This window comes from Helianthus annuus, chromosome 1 (assembly GCF_002127325.2).
Source record: "Helianthus annuus cultivar XRQ/B chromosome 1, HanXRQr2.0-SUNRISE, whole genome shotgun sequence".
Classification (NCBI taxonomy): Eukaryota; Viridiplantae; Streptophyta; class Magnoliopsida; order Asterales; family Asteraceae; genus Helianthus; species Helianthus annuus.
In genome coordinates, this window is record NC_035433.2 from 132861277 (window position 1) to 132868236 (window position 6960).

The window sequence follows — 6960 nt, forward strand, 5'->3', positions numbered from 1 at the left end:
CTTCAAGCCACAAGCCCTTTGGTTGAAGTTCTTGATAACTACTCGTGTTACATTGCTTATAATAAGTTAGTTTTTTCCTCACATATTCATAATTTGAGCTTTGATGGTTTCGAGCTTGGTGTGAAAATTCATGGCAATTGTTTATGACATAACTCCCTTAAGTTTTGATCCACCACCATTTGAATTCGGTTCCAAAAGTGGTTATTAATATGAAAAATTATTTGAATCTTTCAATCTTCCTGTGTTGACAGATGAAAACTCGGAGTTGGTGTTTTCACATCTCATTGATCAAGATGAAGTGGATGCGAGTTGGAGAACTAGCATTCCCACAAATGTGTCTCCGAATGTCAAATCAGGGGGAGGTTCAGTCGCGAGTACTTCAAATAGCAATGTTATAGTTCCAATACCCAATAATGAAAATTCTGATGATTCCCAAGAAGATGAATTCGCATTATAAGATGCGAGTAACGATACCTCAATTGTAGATGAAGAAGAATCGGGTGAGTAATGATACCTCAATTAGAGATGAAGAAGAATCGAAAAATGCAAATGCTGAGGGGAAGGTTCAATCTAATCTTGGGAATAATATGGTTGCTCTGGTGATCCCAACAACGAGAGTAAATGTCAATCATCCGATTGATAATATCATTGGTAATCCTCGTTTGGGAGTTCAAACGAGAAGTCGGATGTTGACAACAATGCAATTTGTTTACAGAAATTAAACACGGAGACTACTACAACAAAAGCTTACATGAATGCTTTATTTCTCAATTAGAGATGAAGAATTATCAAAGGGCATTGAATGAGAATTCTTGGTGTGAAGCAACGCAAGAAGAACTTGCTCAGTTTGAAAAGCTACAGTTGTGGAATTTAGTCGATCTTTCGCAAGGACAACATGCCATTAACATGAAATGGGTGTTTAAATGCAAAAACGATGACAAAGGTGTGGTTGTCCGAAATAAAGCCCGATTCGTTGTTCAAGGCTTTAATCGGGAAGAAGGGATTGATTATGCAGAAGTGTATGCTCCTGTAGCTCAGTTGGATGCAATTCGGTTGTTTTTAGCTTTCGTTTCTCATAAACGAATTAAGGTCTATCAGTTGGACGTTAAGAGTGCTTTTATGTACCGGAAATTAGAAGAAACTGTGTATGTTTCTCAGCCAACTGGGTTTACAGATCCACATTTCTCAGACAAGGTGTACAAGCTGGAAAAGGCGTTGTATGGGGTATATCAAGCTCCACGGGCTTGGTATTAGGGTTGTTCACGAGCCGAGCTGAACTGAGCGGACCTTTGCTCGTGCTTGGCTCATTTACAAACCGAACCGAGCTAGGCGTCACATTTAAAGCGAGCCTCAAATCAAGCAAGCATTTTACGAGCAGTAAATATTCCGAGCGAGTGTCGAGCAAAGTTTAAGCGATTTGGATAACCATGTCGCCCGATTTAAATTTGCTGAGAGAGATAGTGACAATGTTGGGTCCAAGTTATTATGTCTTTAAAAACAGGCACTATAACAAATCTCCTAAAATCCTTAAAACACCCCTATATGTCCTAAAATACACCCCGTATACGAAAAACGGCCCCGAAATATCTTTATTTTATTAAAAATCGAATAAAACAAGATTTTTGGGGTGCTTGCAGGGCGCGACGCAGGTAACCCCAGGCTGTCGCGGGCCGCGACAAGGTGGCACCAGACGAGTCCCTAGGCCGCCACGTGTCCCAGTCGTGTCCAACCTACACCATTGATTCAACAAACCTAGATCCTACCCTACATTGCTCGCAGGCTGCGAAGGCCATTCGTGTATCTCTCGCGGGGCGCGAGCCGCCCTTGTTTCCAGCCTATAAATTGGACGATCGAGCTTCAGTTGAAAATCATTCAAAATTAAAACTTCTCTCTCAATTTCTGAATTAATAGAAATTCTGCTCGGGTATAATACCCACTAAAAAGCGAAGCTCTGCCTTTTTGTAAGTATTATAACCCCCGGTTACGTATTAGTTACTCTGCCCGATTGATCTAGAGCTCCGTAACGCATGTCTAGGCTCTGCCCGACTCAGTCGTTGGAGTTCTGTCTCGGTAGGAGGGTATAGCTAATGTAAGGTTATTATACTAACGCGTGTGCATTGTTTATTTTAAATAGATTATTACTAGGAAGTCACCAGGAATGATCTAAAATAGCAATGTGAGTAATTCCCTTTTTTGTAAACTGTTTTACAAAACCTCAATTATTTTAAATTATATTTAACAGTGATTGAGTATTTATGATTTTACAATTACTGTCAGTATGTTGGGGTTTTGTATACATAACTTGTTACTACACTGTGAGTAGTAACATTACCACAAGTCAGGATTGACAGTACCATGGGTGGTAATTGAGTAGATGTAAACAAATGTAATTGCGGATGCCCTCAATACTGTAAATAGATAAAAGCTTGTTTTAGTTAAACTGGGACTCACTCGCCAGTATTTCTTGCTGATAAAACTTTCTAAAATGCGTTTCAGGTAACAAAATGTGAAAGCCAAATAGAAGCCAGCTGGAGAGCACTGAAGGCTTGGAAAAGTGGCTATAAAGTTTACCTAAACAAGAAAGAAGTTTTATTTCAATAAATTAGGGTTTATCCCTATAAACATGTTTGTAATGGAAACTTGGGGTTTTCCCATGTATTTATTAATTATAAAAGTGTGGTGTTTTACTCTGATAAACTATTTCTTAACTACGGTCCTGATGAAATTTCCGCTGCCAAATTAATAAACACCGATACCACCGCTCTGAGGCTCGCGACCGCCCGGTCCCGGGGAAAAGGGATCGAGGGTTGCGACAAAAGGTGGTATCAGAGCTACAACCACTGATTTAAGCCACGGAAGTGTTCTGCTGACACCAAAATTTTATCAATTGTGTTAAGAAATAATCTGTGTGATTACATGCATATATGTATATTATTGTTTTGTGTTATTTGACAATTTGTTAGTTTACAGTATGAGTGATCAAGGTCCGTCTGACGCCTATCGTCACCTAGCTAGTTCTCCCAAAAGTGAAGGAACTTCCTCACAGCCTACTCCTTTGGGGTATTCTGCTGATACAGAAGAGGGAATCTTCATATTTAAGGCGCAATCCGAAGAACCATTCCCTTCGAAAAAGAGAGGATGGTTCAGTCGGGGAGCACATGAGCGCAGAAAGCGAATGAGAAAATTGCAACAACAAAGGGCACTAGCAGCAGCCAATAGGGAGATGAACGCCCAGACCCAAGCTATAATCAATAGGCGACTTGCAAACTTTCACATACTAGCCACCACTGCCGTAGATCCAAATCTAGACCAAATAATTGCACCCCAGCCATTGCTACTATTCCCAACTCAACCAATGGAGATAGAACTTAACCAAGGAGATCAAATTCCCATACCAGCATTTGACCCAAACGAGATACCTAGAATCCCAGCACCTAACCCTCTAATGTATGATCCATGGGAGGATGACCATAGGGATGATGAGGAACTCTATCCACAGGGAAACCTAATGCCAAACCCCATAGCACAATATACCAACCTTAACCCTCTAGATCCATATTGGAATGTCGATCAGTATGTCCAGGAGATACTAGAAAACCCATATCCATACGGAGAACCTATGCCCCAGTACCCTGACCCAATACCCACACCATTGCCAACCATGAGTGAAGCCAATGTGCAGGAACTCCGTACTTTTGATGAGGAGTTAGGTTAGGAAAGAGAGAGAATTAAACAAATAGGAGAGAAGCTCGTTTGGAAATACGACGAATGGGAGACGCAATTCTGGAACCACCCCTAGTAGTAATAATATATATATATATATATATATATATATATATATATATATGTGTGTGTGTGTGTGTGTGTGTGTGTGTATAGTTTGAAAAAAAAATCATAAATAATCTAATACCTATTGATGCATAACTAGTAGTATGTTTCAATTTTCGTTGTAGACTGTAACATATATATATATATATATATATATATATATATATATATATATATATATATATATATATATATATATATAAAGAGTAGAATGTCGTAATGCTCGACGATTTTGATCAATGTGTTTGTGTGATTGTTTACATTAAATCTTATTGTGTGATATTAATACCTGGTAAATGTTCATAATTCAGATGGACAACGAAGTAAATCAGGAAAAACAGAATAACGATAATAATGGGAACCAAATAGATAACAGTGCCATCCAACACATAGTAGCACAAGGAATCATAGATGCTATGACATATATCATCAAGACTATTAAAGAAGCAGAAAATAATAAAACTGATAATGGAAGTAAACGACCACCTACTGAACCCAGTCACAACGTGAATAATGGACCGTTACTTTAATTGCCCATTCCAAAAAGAAGAAGAACCATGTCATATAGTTGTTCTTACAAAGAATTCTGGTCTTGCAAACCAATAGAATTCTCTAGCAATGAAGGAGCCATTGCAGCTCTACGTTGGATAGAAAAGACAGAAGCAGTCTTAAAAATAAGCAAATGTGCAAAGGAAGGTAAAATTTTGTTTGCTTCCAATCTATTTAAGAATGCAGCCTTAGAATGGTGGAATACTATTCTCCAGTCTAGGGGAAGTGACAGAGTTACAATATGGAATGGACTGAGTTTAAGAACATGGTCGAAAGAAAATTTTGTCCTCCCAATGAAAAAGAACAAATTGCTAATAAGTTCTTAAACCTTAGAATGACTGGAGTTGACTGTACGGGTTACACTACCATATTCTTCGAATATGCTAGAATAGTGCCAACCCTAGCTTCACCAGAACCAGTGTTAATCTCCCATTACATCTGGGGATTAATAAGTGAGATTAGACATGTAGTCAAGGCAGCTAGACCACAAACCATAGAAGAAGCCGTAGAACTAGCCAGATGAATTAGTACGTACACAAGAAGAAAACCAGAGGAAGAACCTAGCCCAAAAACTTACCCAGGAATTTCGCTACGGTAAGTCCAACAGTGGGAAAAATACAGGTTCTACTTCTGCACCTTACTGTAAGTACTGTAAGAAGAAGCATTCAGGAAGATGCTCCATATACTGCAACTTCTGTAAAATATCTGGGCACAAGGAAGAAGACTGCAGAAAGAAACCCAGTAATGTGATATGCTTCAATTGTGGAGAAAAAGGGGCATATCAAACCGAATTGTCCAAAACTAGCTCCAGCAACAAACAGCAAAACTACCAAGAACGCTAGAGCATTTATTCTGACAGCTGAAGAAGCCAAGATGATTCCGGATGTGATTGCCAGTACGTTTTTAGTTAATGATATTTTGCTAAAGTATTATTTGACTCTGGTGCGAACCAAAGTTTTATTAACACTTCATTCTGCAAACTTCTCAATCAACCATTAACTAAACTTCAACAAGAATGTCTGATAGAAACGGCAAACGGAGAATCCATTAAGATTACTGAAATCTTGTGGGGAGCAAGAATAGAAATTTTAAACCATAAATTTATTGCTAACCTTTACCCAATGAATCTGGCTGGAGTTGATATCATATTAGGAATGGATTGGTTACTAGCCAATCAAGCCAATATTTTATGTGATCAAAAGTCAATACAAGTAAATTCACCAAATGGTGAAAAGATCACAATTAAAGGAGACAAGCCAACCAGGTCCACAAAATTCATCTCTGTAATGAAAACAACAAGCTATGTAAGGAAGGGATCACTAGTGTATATTATTTCTATAATCATTAACACTAAAGGAAAAGAATTGAAAGATATTCCCGTAGTATCTCAATTCTCAGATGTTTTCCCAGAAGAGTTACCTAGACTACCACTAGATAGAGAAGTTGAATTCAGAATTCACCTACTACAAGGAACAGCACCGATTGCCAAGGCACCCTATCGTTTAGCACCAACAGAGATGCAAGAACTAAAGAAAAAATTGGTCGAACTTCTGGAAAAAGGTTTCATACAGCCTAGTTCATCACCATGGGGAGCACCAATATTGTTCGTTAAGAAGAAGGACGGGTCAATGTGTATGTGCATTGATTACCGAGAACTGAATAAAGTCACGATTAAAAATCGGTACCCATTACCGAGAATTGATAATCTGTTCGATCAACTTCAAGGAACTCGATTCTTTTCTAAGATCGATTTACGCTCAGGATATCATCAACTGAAAGTACATGAAGAGGACATTCCTAAAACTACTTTTAGGACAAGGTATGGTCATTATGAATTTACAGTCATGCCATTTGGTTTAACCACTGCCCCAGCTGCATTTATGGACATGATGAACAGAATATGTAAACCATATCTGGATAAATTCATAATTGTCTTTATAGATGATATTCTAATTTACTCTAAGAGTAAAGAGGAACATGCAGCGCATCTGCATGCACTCCTTACATTACTGAGAAAAGAAAAACTTTGTGCTAAATTCTCAAAATGTGAATTTTGGTTAGAAGAAGTGCAATTTCTTGGACATCTAGTTAATCGTGAAGGAATTCATGTGGATCCCATAAAGATCGAGGCGATTAATAAATGAAAAGTCCCTGAATCACCAACGGAGGTGAGAAGTTTTCTTGGATTAGCAGGGTATTATAGACGGTTTATCCGAGATTTTTCTAGAATAACTATTCCTTTAATAAAAGTGACATGTAAATCGGTTAAGTTTGAATGGGGACCAAAGTAGGAAGAAGCTTTTAGAATTCTTAAGAAAAGATTTACCAATGCACCCATACTCGCGTTACAAGAAGGAACTGAAGACTTTATAGTCTATTGTGACGCTTCTAAGTTAGGTTATGGATGTGTGTTAATGCAACGTCAAAAGGTTATAGCCTATGCCTCTAGACAACTTAAGAACCATGAAGAGAATTATACAACCCATGATCTAGAATTAGGAGCCATAATTTTTGCCCTTAAAATTTGGAGACACTATCTTTACGGTAGTAAGTTTACCATTTTCACAAATCATAAGAGTCTAA